This window comes from Lactuca serriola, chromosome 5, assembly GCF_051521515.1.
Source record: "Lactuca serriola cultivar US96UC23 chromosome 5, Lser_US96UC23_V15, whole genome shotgun sequence".
In the NCBI taxonomy this organism is placed as follows: Eukaryota; Viridiplantae; Streptophyta; class Magnoliopsida; order Asterales; family Asteraceae; genus Lactuca; species Lactuca serriola.
Genome location: NC_136412.1, coordinates 244310619 through 244323182, shown reverse-complemented (window position 1 = coordinate 244323182; position 12564 = coordinate 244310619). Strand labels below are relative to the sequence as shown.

At 42.0% G+C, this 12564-nt stretch overlaps 2 long non-coding RNA genes across 2 annotated transcripts; both read left to right on the top strand.

The window, feature by feature from the left end:
• The first annotated feature begins 1715 nt into the window (after positions 1-1715).
• Positions 1716-2791, top strand: LOC145051619 (uncharacterized). Its single transcript, XR_013683733.1, has 3 exons — positions 1716-1874; positions 2075-2143; positions 2753-2791. It is a non-coding gene; the product is annotated as an uncharacterized LOC145051619 (long non-coding RNA).
• A 6164-nt stretch (positions 2792-8955) lies between these two features.
• On the top strand, positions 8956-10038 carry LOC145051522 (uncharacterized). Its single transcript, XR_013683675.1, has 3 exons — positions 8956-9114; positions 9315-9383; positions 9993-10038. It is a non-coding gene; the product is annotated as an uncharacterized LOC145051522 (long non-coding RNA).
• Positions 10039-12564: the final 2526 nt, after the last annotated feature.

Here is a 12564-nt window from a genome sequence, read left to right as displayed (position 1 = left end):
TGGGTTCAAAAGGGTTTTTCCTCGTAGGGGGTTGGGCCTAATTTGGAAAATTGGGTCATTGATGGGCTTTTATGGATTTTATGGTTTTGGGCTTAGGCCTCAATTGTGAGTCTTGTTAGACTTGAGGTGAAATGGTCATTTCACCCCAAGTAAGGATTATGGATTACGGTGTGGAACCTATTTGTTAAATGGGTGATATTTGGCATGGATAGCTTGGAGAGTCGTTAGAGTAGTTGCTAGAGATTTCTTACCGTGAGATTCAGTATCGAGGTGAGTTTCCTCCTGTTTGAACAGGTCGAAGGCATCAATGCCAACCCGTATTTGTGTTTATATCTTTTTGGATTATGATCCGATGTCGGGCGGTGCCCGAGTAATGTTGGTAAGCTTGATGCCTTTTGTGATTCTTGCATGCATTTGTATTTGTATGTTTCAGGATTACGGTCGGATGTCGGGCGATGCCTGAGGAATTTCTGTATGCTTTTCATATTACGGTTCGATGTTGGGCGGGGCCCGAGGAATGTTTATATGTATGTTTTTGGAGTACGGTTTAATGGTAGTTGGTACCCGATGACTATGTATGTTTAGTTATACTTGTTGTCTATGTGATACTTGTATGTGCATAGTAGGGAGGTGAGTGTGAGCAGGGTCTCGTATCTCATCACTAGATGAATGTGGATGGTGTTCCATATCTCATCATTAGAAGAGTAGGGGCGGGGCCTATGTGTAACGCCCGGGTTTCAGGGCTAAGCATTTTTGTCAATGTAATAGTCTAGGTCAACTCTTGTAACTCTTTTTGAAGAAATAAAGATGAAATATTTGAGTATTATGTGAATTATGTGTGTTTATGTGTTTATTATTTAATTATAAGTGTATAATTAATAAAGAATAAAAATAAGCGTCAAAATTAAAGTATGAGATAAGCCCGATGTCTCTACATAAAGTTGTAGAATATGTCTCAAGGTTTCTGTACATATAAAGAACGCCGAAATCCGAGTTATAACGAAGAAGTTATGGCCCGTCGAAGTTTTACGGCAAAACCGGCACGACACCGGGAAGCGTAAATAGTGAATTTACGATAGAGTGAGATTTAGCCTTATCAATCTAAACGAAAGTTGTAGAATATGTTAAACTAAGAACGTCGATAAAAAGAACGCCCAAATCTGACTTCGTATGAGGAAGTTATGATTTTTCTAAGATTCGGCTTAGCAGTGCACGGCCCGAAACTCGAATTTTTGTTCGAGCGGTTTTTTGCTTACGCGAACTAAATGAGAGTTGAAGATCTCATTAATAGGAACTCAACGGTAAAAATATGGACGAAAACGGAGTTTGTATGAAGGAGTTATGAATTCTTCGCGGTCATTTAACAGTCTAAACGCCTCTTACTGTTAAATTTGAGATCGGTCGAGAATTAGCCGACGGAGTCTAAATGAAAGTTGTAGATCTTGTTTTTACCTACGCGTGGAAAAAAAGAACGTCGAAAACGGAGCTCGTATGCGAAAGTTACGGGGTTTAGAAGTTGGCAGAGTGCTGTTGCAAAAGGGGTGACGTGGCTGAATATGGGCCAAGGCTTTCTCCCCAAGGAAAGCCATCAGATGATGACACGTGGCACTGACTCGGCGAGTCAGTGAACCGACTCGGCGAGTCCATCAGGATTTCACCCTATAAATAGAAGTGTCGGGTTCTCTCATTTCTCACACCTTTCCCCACTTCTTTCTCTCTCTACACTCTCTCTCTAGCCTATCCTAACCCCCCTAAAGCCTAGGTAAACCCCCTAGCACCCAAAGGAAGCCCCGAGGCTCCCGGAGTCCCGAGAAAAGAGCCTTTCGGCTCGGGAACGCTGCTCCAGCGAAGCCCGGTTTTCGAGAAAACCCGCTGTAAGTGAGCTATACCTACCCTAACTTTAGTTTAGCTTATGTTTTAATATAGTAACGTTATTAGGAACTTATAATAAGTACTTAGGCTATTATTATGGGTTATATAAGTATCGTTTAACGCTTATATAATAATAATAATAGCTAGACTATTAATTAATCGCGGTTATCGTTAGACTAAACCCTAGTGGTATTGGTACTAGGTTTTATCGAAGGAATATCGTTTTGAGAGTATCGAAGCGCTGTCCGAGTGCTGAGTCACCACCTTTCAGGTGAGTGCATAGTTACTTTCAGATTACACATAGATATGAAGTATTTTATAAATTACGTGCTATGTGTGCATATTATCTGATTACTTGCTATCTATGCTGGATGAACGTTGTTATACATGTTTTTAATGATTTAAACTGTATATGTATTTTATATCTACGAAAATGTTGGGGTAAAACATGAGTAGATGTAATAGGTGATGTGTGATATAAGGATGAGAGGCCTCGATGTTGATGTTGTTGTTTCTGTCATCTAGCGGAGTATGGATGACGACCACGGACTCTTCTAGACAGTCCAGTGGAACACTAGCAGGCTCGCAACCTGTAGGTGTTTGTGAACGATGTGTTCACCGGTGTACTCCATCCCCCACATGGTTGCCTTTAGGACATTTATTGCCGAGGAATCCCCTTAGCAGTAGTGTCCGTCCCGATGATGATCCTTAGGCTAGGTCCCTTATGATAGGTGTTTAGGGACGTAAAGTGAGGATAACGGGAACGGGTAATCGGGTTATTGTTGATTGATGAAATTAATAAACTTATTTATTGTGGGTTGAAAACCCTATGTGCTCACCAGGCTCCAAAGCCTGACCCACTCAGTTTTATGTATTACAGGTAGTGGCGCATGAGCATAGGTGTGATGTTTTGGACGAGAATTTACGGATATAGGCCTGTAGATATGAAATAATGTAGTAAGGCTTATATTGTACTGTTTATGCTTTTGATCTGTACGAACATGACATCCCGAGTCTTTTAATGAAATACATTTCTATGGAAATGCTTTTGATAAATCTTTATCATATTTTTGTTTTGGGACAAATTCTGCAACACTTTCATTTAAAATGTAACTCTGATTTTTAAACAAAGCATAAACAAACCGGTCTTTTCTGGCCGTGATTTTGGGGATGTCACAGTTGGTATCAGAGCATTAGTTTAAGCGAACTAGGAATTTGTAGGATTTCTAGACTTAAACTTAGAATGCTAAGCGATGATTGTGAGGTGTGAGCACTAGCCTATTTTAGGAATTGTGCCTAAAATGCTTTTATGTGCTAAATGCTTTGTGCATAATATGCTGTTAATTTTTCGGATCTATGGTCTGTTGCCGACCGGATCTGGAAACCTTATGTGTTTAGGATTCTAAACGTACGACTACGATATTAGAACTAACATGTAAACGTTTCGGAGTGATAAGGACGATTTAAACGTCTATCCTAAATAAAGGTCTAAATTCACCTTATTCGGTGTATAGATCAAGATGGCAAGGACCCGTAGCGGAAACGTGAACGCAAATGGAGATAGGAACCAACCCCCAGTGGTTCAGCAAATACCTGTTGTAGAAGAAGTTGCACCTGAACCAGTCACGATGGCCGGAGTGCAAGCGATGATCCAGGCTATGTTGGATCGTCAAATGGAGGAAACCAGACGTTTGCTCCAGGAAAATCGAGAGGAAGAGACTATTCAGATCGAACAGCCCGAGTTGAACGAAGGGCAGACTGAGGAGGGAAACTATAGTGGGACTGTTGGTCAAGCCAACCCACCGATAGTTAGGCAAAACCACCAGGAGGGAGGAAATGACGGACGTGGATGCAAATACAAGGATTTCATGGCATCCAAGCCATCGAGTCTATCTGGAAGCCCGACGCCGGTGGAAGTCATGAACTGGATCTCTGAAATGGAGACGATGTTTGAGAGTTGCGAGTGTAGCAACAGGCAGAAGACCGCTCTCGCGGTTCCTTTGTTGAAGTCTGGAGTACTAAGCTGGTGGAAGCTACTAGCTGACTCAATGCCCAAAGGGGAAGCAAGCAAGATGTCGTGGGAGGATTTTCTGGTACATTTGAAGATGCAATACTGCTCTAAGCAGGATCTTCTGGAAATCAACAACGAATTCCAAAATCTGAAGAAGGGAAGAATGAGCGTTACTGAATACGCTGCAAGCTTTACTGAGAAAATGAAGCTTGTTCCTCACCTCGTCCCAACTGAACTCTCCAAGGTTAACAAATTTGCCCTCGGATTACCAGCGGACTTCGGTCCAATGGTCAAGCAATCTACCACTCTGAAAGCCGCCATCTGGGCTGCTAAGAATGTGGAGACCCAGATACGAGAGAAGGGTCTGGAGAGAGCGGAAGTGGGAGAGAAAAGGAAATTTGACGGATCCTCAAGGTCCGGTAAGAAAGGTAGATTCTCGAAGTTTGGTTCGAGAGGAGGAGGATCAGAAGCGAAGTGGTGTGACAAGTGCAAGAAGAAGCACTCTGGGAAGTGTGAAGGAGGGGTCACTTGTTACAAATGTGGAAAGCCTGGGCACTATGCCAATGAATGCACGTTCACTAAGAAGGTCTGTTATGAGTGCAACGAGGAGGGGCACATTTCAAGGGATTGCCCGAAGAAGAAGGAGACAGGAAGACCCAACATACCACCGAAGCCGAAGGCAAGAGCCTTCCAGATGACGCTCGAGGCTGCAAAGGAGGCAGCAGACGTCGCTTCAGGTACCTTTCTTGTAAATGGTTTGCCTGCAAATATACTATTTGATTCCGGAGCCAACTACTCCTTTGTGTCGCATAAATTTGGTGGGAAATTAGCATTGCCTGTAGAAAAACTTGATAATGCCCTGATTGTGGAAGTTGCCAGTGGCAAATTCGTATCTATTAGTAATCGTATTAGGAACATCGTCATTGACCTAAACGGAAACGAATTCCACGAAGAGCTATTACCCATAGAGTTAAACGGTTTCGACATCGTTTTGGGTATGGATTGGCTTAGCGCCAACGATGCTGAGATTCAATGCAGAAAGAAGATAGTAAAGGTAAACCCACCCGGAAAAGAATCATTTATGGTGTACGGGGACAAACGCAGAGTGAATTCTGGAATCATCTCCCTGATGAAAGCCAGGAAATGTTTGTCAAAGGGATGTGCATCATACTTGGCATTCGTAATCGATGCCAAGAAGGAGAAGAAAGAGGTGCAGAATATACTGGTTGTGTGTGATTATCCGGAAGTCTTTCCCGAAGATCTTCCCGGATTACCACCTGATAGACAAGTGGAATTTCGTATAGACTTGTTACCAGGAACAACACCGATTGCAAAGGCACCTTACCGATTAGCACCGACGGAGATGAAGGAGCTTATGACGCAACTTCAGGAGTTGCTGGACAACGGTTTCATTCGACCTAGTTCATCACCCTGGGGAGCTCCGGTGTTATTCGTGAAGAAGAAAGACGGAAGTATGAGAATGTGTATAGACTACCGAGAGCTGAATAAGGCAACAGTGAAGAACAAGTACCCATTGCCGAGGATTGATGACCTATTCGATCAGCTGCAAGGTTCGAGCTACTTCTCAAAGATCGATCTTAGGTCAGGATATCATCAGCTGAAGGTGAGAAAGCAGGATATTGAGAAGACTGCATTCAGAACTAGATATGGACATTATGAGTTCTTGGTTATGTCATTTGGGCTAACCAATGCTCCTGCAGCATTCATGGATTTGATGAATAGGGTTTGTAAACCATTCCTCGATAAATCCGTGATAGTGTTCATCGACGACATTCTCATCTACTCGAAAAGCCAAGAGGAGCATGGCAAGCATCTACGGGAAGTATTAGAAGTGTTGAAGAAGGAGAAGCTTTTTGCAAAGTTCTCCAAATGCGACTTTTGGATACGGGAAGTCCAATTCTTGGGTCATGTTGTTAACCAGGAGGGAATAATGGTTGACCCCGCAATGATCGAGGATGTGATGAAGTGAGAACGTCCGAAAAGTCCCACGGAAATTCGAAGCTTTCTAGGATTAGCCGGATATTATCGACGATTTATCCAAGGCTTTTCTTCGATAGCTGCTCCATTAACAGCTTTGACTCATAAAGGAGCTACGTATACGTGGAATGAGAAACACGATGAGGCATTCGAGAAGCTAAAGAAGAAGTTATGTGAAGCACCGATACTTTCTCTACCCGATGGAGTCGAAGATTTCGCGGTTTATAGTGATGCATCTGGAGTCGGGTAGGGTTGTGTTCTGACCCAAAGAGAAAAGGTGATAGCATACGCATCTTGACAATTGAAAGAGCACGAAAAGAACTACCCCACTCATGATCTGGAGTTGGCAGCGGTAGTTTTTGCCTTAAAGATATGGAGGCATTACCTCTACGGCACGAAGTGCAAGCTCTTCACTGATCATAAGAGTCTCCAGTATCTCTTTAATCAGAAGGAGTTGAACATGAGGCAACGACGCTGGCTAGAACTTCTCAAGGACTACGACTGTGAGATACTTTACCACCCAGGTAAAGCAAATATTGTTGCTGATGCTCTCAGTCGGAAAGTCAATCTTGAAAGGAAAAGGCCAAAAGCGTTAAGAATTGAAGTCGTCTTGACGATTGTGGAAAGTATCAGGAAAGCTCAAGAAGAAGCTTTAGAGAAAAATGACCGAAAGGAAGAACGTTTGAGAAGAACGTTAGTGTTCGGTACAAACAGTCGAGGACTGAAGGTATTCCAAGATCGAATCTGGGTACCTAAGACGGGAGGAATAAGAGATCTTCTGATGGAAGAAGCACATAAGACCATGTACTCAATTCATCCCGGTAGCACTAAAATGTATAGGGACCTAAAACCCTACTACTGGTGGCCGACGATGAAGCTCGATGTTGCGAAGTATGTGGCCGAGTGCGTAACATGTGCGAGGGTTAAGGCACAACATCAGAAACCGTATGGGAGTTTAGAACCTTTACCTATACCCATGGGTAAATGGGAAGACATCACCATGGATTTTGTGACTAAACTGCCCAGGACGAAGAACGGTCACGACATGATTTGGGTAGTTGTGGATCGTTTCACCAAGAGTGCACACTTCATAGCAGCCAACGAGAAGTGGTCTATGGATAAGCTCGCAAATGCTTGCGTGAAGGAAATTGTAAGACTTCACGGTGTCCCTCTTACGATTGTATCAGATCGTGATAGTCGTTTCACGTCAAGGTTTTGGAGGAGTCTACAAGAGGAGTTGGGTACAAAGTTATGTTTGAGTACTGCTTACCATCCGCAAACTGATGGCCAGAGTGAAAGAACGATTCAGACACTGGAAGATATGCTGAGAGCATGTACCCTCGAGTTCCAAGGGAATTGGGACGAGCACTTACCTCTGGTAGAATTCTCCTATAACAATAGTTTTCACTCGAGCATCAAGATGGCACCTTATCAAGCCTTGTATGGACAGAAGTGTCGTACGCCGTCTTGTTGGCTTGAAGCCGGAGAGAAGCAGTTTATGGGCCCCGAGATAGTCGATGAGACTGCTGAGAAGTTGAAGGTGATTAGGGAAAGAATGTTAGCAGCTCAGGATCGTCAGAAGAGCTATGCTGACAAGAAAAGACGACCGATAACCTTCGAAGTTGGGGATTCCGTTTTGCTTAAAGTCTCACCGTGGAAGGGACTTATAAGATTCGGGAAACGAGGAAAGTTGAGTCCAAGGTTTATTGGACCGTTCAAAGTTCTTCAGAAGATAGGGAACCAAGCTTACAAGTTGGAATTGCCCGAAGAACTCAATGGTATTCATAACACTTTCCATGTGTGTTATTTGAGGAAATTCACGGGAGATGTTCCCGACATAATTCCAATCTCAGAGTTAAGGATGGATGACAATAAAAGGCTGATCGAAGAGCCTGAGGCAATTGTTGACCGTAAGACTAAGAAGTTACGACGCAAGATGGTCGACTTAGTGCTAGTCCGATGGAAACATTCGAATGGGCCGAACCTCACTTGGGAAACAGAGGATGACATGATGAGTCGCTATCCACATCTGTTTGCTGATGCATGATTCCGGGACGGAATCATCCTAAGGGGGAGAGAATTGTAACGCCCGGGTTTCAGGGCTAAGCATTTTTGTCAATGTAATAGTCTAGGTCAACTCTTGTAACTCTTTTTGAAGAAATAAAGATGAAATATTTGAGTATTATGTGAATTATGTGTGTTTATGTGTTTATTATTTAATTATAAGTGTATAATTAATAAAGAATAAAAATAAGCGTCAAAATTAAAGTATGAGATAAGCCCGATGTCTCTACATAAAGTTGTAGAATATGTCTCAAGGTTTCTGTACATATAAAGAACGCCGAAATCCGAGTTATAACGAAGAAGTTATGGCCCGTCGAAGTTTTACGGCAAAACCGGCACGACACCGGGAAGCGTAAATAGTGAATTTACGATAGAGTGAGATTTAGCCTTATCAATCTAAACGAAAGTTGTAGAATATGTTAAACTAAGAACGTCGATAAAAAGAACGCCCAAATCTGACTTCGTATGAGGAAGTTATGATTTTTCTAAGATTCGGCTTAGCAGTGCACGGCCCGAAACTCGAATTTTTGTTCGAGCGGTTTTTTGCTTACGCGAACTAAATGAGAGTTGAAGATCTCATTAATAGGAACTCAACGGTAAAAATATGGACGAAAACGGAGTTTGTATGAAGGAGTTATGAATTCTTCGCGGTCATTTAACAGTCTAAACGCCTCTTACTGTTAAATTTGAGATCGGTCGAGAATTAGCCGACGGAGTCTAAATGAAAGTTGTAGATCTTGTTTTTACCTACGCGTGGAAAAAAAGAACGTCGAAAACGGAGCTCGTATGCGAAAGTTACGGGGTTTAGAAGTTGGCAGAGTGCTGCTGCAAAAGGGGTGACGTGGCTGAATATGGGCCAAGGCTTTCTCCCCAAGGAAAGCCATCAGATGATGACACGTGGCACTGACTCGGCGAGTCAGTGAACCGAATCGGCCAGTCCATCAGGATTTCACCCTATAAATAGAAGTGTCGGGTTCTCTCATTTCTCACACCTTTCCCCACTTCTTTCTCTCTCTACACTCTCTCTCTAGCCTATCCTAACCCCCTTAAAGCCTAGGTAAACCCCCTAGCACCCGAAGGAAGCCCCGAGGCTCCCGGAGTCCCGAGAAAAGAGCCTTTCGGCTCGGGAACGCTGCTCCAGCGAAGCCCGGTTTTCGAGAAAACCCGCTGTAAGTGAGCTATACCTACCCTAACTTTAGTTTAGCTTATGTTTTAATATAGTAACGTTATTAGGAACTTATAATAAGTACTTAGGCTATTATTATGGGTTATATAAGTATCGTTTAACGCTTATATAATAATAATAAGAACTAGACTATTAATTAATCACTGTTATCGTTAGACTAAACCCTAGTGGTATTGGTACTAGGTTTTATCGAAGGAATATCGTTTTGAGAGTATCGAAGCGCTGTCCGAGTGCTGAGTCACCACCTTTCAGGTGAGTGCATAGTTACTTTCAGCTTACACATAGATATGAAGTATTTTATAAATTACGTGCTATGTGTGCATATTATCTGATTACTTGCTATCTATGCTGGATGAACGTTGTTATACATGTTTTCAATGATTTAAACTGTATATGTATTTTATATCTACGAAAATGTTGGGGTAAAACATGAGTAGATGTAATAGGTGATGTGTGATATAAGGATGAGAGGCCTCGATGTTGATGTTGTTGTTTCTGTCATCTAGCGGAGTATGGATGACGACCACAGACTCTTCTAGACAGTCCAGTGGAACACTAGCAGGCTCGCAACCTGTAGGTGTTTGTGAACGATGTGTTCACCGGTGTACTCCATCCCCCACATGGTTGCCTTTAGGACATTTATTGCCGAGGAATCCCCTTAGCAGTAGTGTCCGTCCCGATGATGATCCTTAGGCTAGGTCCCTTATGATAGGTGTTTAGGGACGTAAAGTGAGGATAACGGGAACGGGTAATCGGGTTATTGTTGATTGATGAAATTAATAAACTTATTTATTGTGGGTTGAAAACCCTATGTGCTCACCAGGCTCCCAAGCCTGACCCACTCAGTTTTATGTATTACAGGTAGTGGCGCATGAGCATAGGTGTGATGTTTTGGACGAGGGATTACAGATATAGGCCTGTAGATATGAAATAATGTAGTAAGGCTTATATTGTACTGTTTATGCTTTTGATCTGTACGAACATGACATCCCGAGTCTTTTAATGAAATACATTTCTATGGAAATGCTTTTGATAAATCTTTATCATATTTTTGTTTTGGGACAAATTCCGCAACACTTTCATTTAAAATGTAACTCTGATTTTTAAACAAAGCATAAACAAACCGGTCTTTTCTGGCCGTGATTTTGGGGATGTCACACTATGATAGGCGAGGCCTTAGGATTGGAACATATAGTAATGTGTATGATTCTTTATGTGCTAACATGATTGTATTATATTGTTCATATGTGTATAACGGGAAAGGCCCAATGACAGGCAGAGAAAAGAAACATATATGTATAACTAGTGGGGGTCAATGCTAGGCGGGGCCTGATGCCAGGCAGAACCTGATGCCGGGCGGGGCCTGAGGAAGGTCGGGGGGGGGGGGGGGGCAGCGTATGTGATTATGTGTATGGTATGATGTAGTTTGGGGAACTCACTAAACTTCGTGCTTACGGTTTTCATTTTTGTTTTCAACTACTTTCAGTTGCAAAGAGAAGAGCTTGGGATGACTGCATTGCACACACCATGATGTTTAGCCTGGGATGTTTACTCTGATGTTTTGATTTGGAAACTCTGATAATAATGTTTTGAAATATTTTGACTCTTGTTTTGATGGAATGGTTCGATAGCTATGGTTTTATTTAATAATTAAAAATGAAATTTTTAGTTATGAATTTTTGGGATGTTTCATTAGATATGCATGACATCGGAAATAATCATCATGATGAAGAAAATCATCAGTTCAGTTCGGGTGATTCATAGATTATGCATAATGAGGAAAATCAATAGGAAACCCAAAGTAATTTTGTTACTGATATGTAACATTCGAGATTTTGGTATGTTTCCTTTAACCCTTTATGTAGAAAATTTATCTCATTTTAGTCCTTAGCTCAATACGCAGGGTGTACTCTATGAGTACGCTTAGTGTACTGGCCTGAAGTTGGATCGCGGATGCACCCATGTACGCTGGCATATATTGGAGTACGCTAGGCATACACAATGCAGGGGTAACCCTAATTTTAGGGCTTGTTCCCTATTTAAACAACTTAAGACACCCTTGGACCTCCTAATGAGCAACCTCCATCACTCTATACCCTACGATTGAAACCCAAATTGTCATTTGTGAGATTTGAGCTTGAAAGTGAGTTTGGGTGGTGTTTTTGGCGAATAAGAAGAAGAATACTTAGAGGTTGCTTGGGAGTGACTTGAGCTTGTAGATACAGAGTCTGTTGGGTTTTTATTTAAAAATCAGGTTTCACAACTGGTACAATTGACAACGGAAGCTTTAAAAATGTTGAATAAAACTAAAACTATTTTACCCACCAAGGATCATTTTGCAAGAGTTAGAAAGATTAAAACAACCATAGTAGGGAAAGCATAACAACTGTCACACCCCAAAACCAAGAACGGCGGAAACGTTCTGGGGCGGAGGACGTCATGTACAGTATCAGAACAATGAAAAGTAGTAAACAAGCAACAACATCATCCATTGCATTAATAATATAATTATTATACAAGTGTGTTCTGTCAAATTTTGATAAACACTAAAGCATAAATCAAAATGAAAGATGAGTCTTGAACGAGCTCCATCTTCTCTAAACCTTGCATCGGTACCTGTCTATTGATGACCCGAGGGTTGACTAGCATGTGCCTAAGTGTAGTTGTGTGGTTGCAACAAGTCTAAAATCTTACCAACCCTACCACAATGAGAACAGTAGAACATAACATTAAACTTAAAATACTATAGGAATATTTGGTGTTACTATAAGTGCTTTATACTTGAGAACTAAAACGGGATCTTCATTACTAAGTTGATAGTTGCTAAGTGGATACACTAAGACTATATGTAATTAGGATGTTATAGACTTAGAATCTATGAAAATTTTACTTTACCCCTATTCTATGTGAATTAGAGTTAAGGTCACTTATTCGAAGGCCTATCCTGTTTCGATTACATATAACTGGTATGCATTTCACAAATAGCGATGTAACTAATGAAGATTTTCTAAATAATTATCTAGATAGTTCGTCTAATAATTATTTTCTTACCCCAATTCTCTCATAGATAACATGGCTGGACTCCATCCCCACGACAACCAGTATCTTCCGAATGAGGTCATTGCTGGATGGTTTGGAGAAGAACCAGAGAATGATCATCATATCCCTGTGAATGATCACCATGATGAAAACCTTCCGGGCGATGCTAACTCCGAACCAGAGGTTGAGAACCTACCCCAAGCAGCTCCCTTTCCAATTCCTAACCCCCGTCCGGCTTTTCATGGCCCGACGCCTGAGTGGGTGGAATGCTTGGGAACCTGGAGCCAAGGACAAGATCTGCCCATGCCATTGGATGGTGACCGAAGCTTTTATGACCTAAGCAATGGGGGCTCAGCAGACAGAACCTTGCCAATCTTGGTCCGCAGAGTGGCCC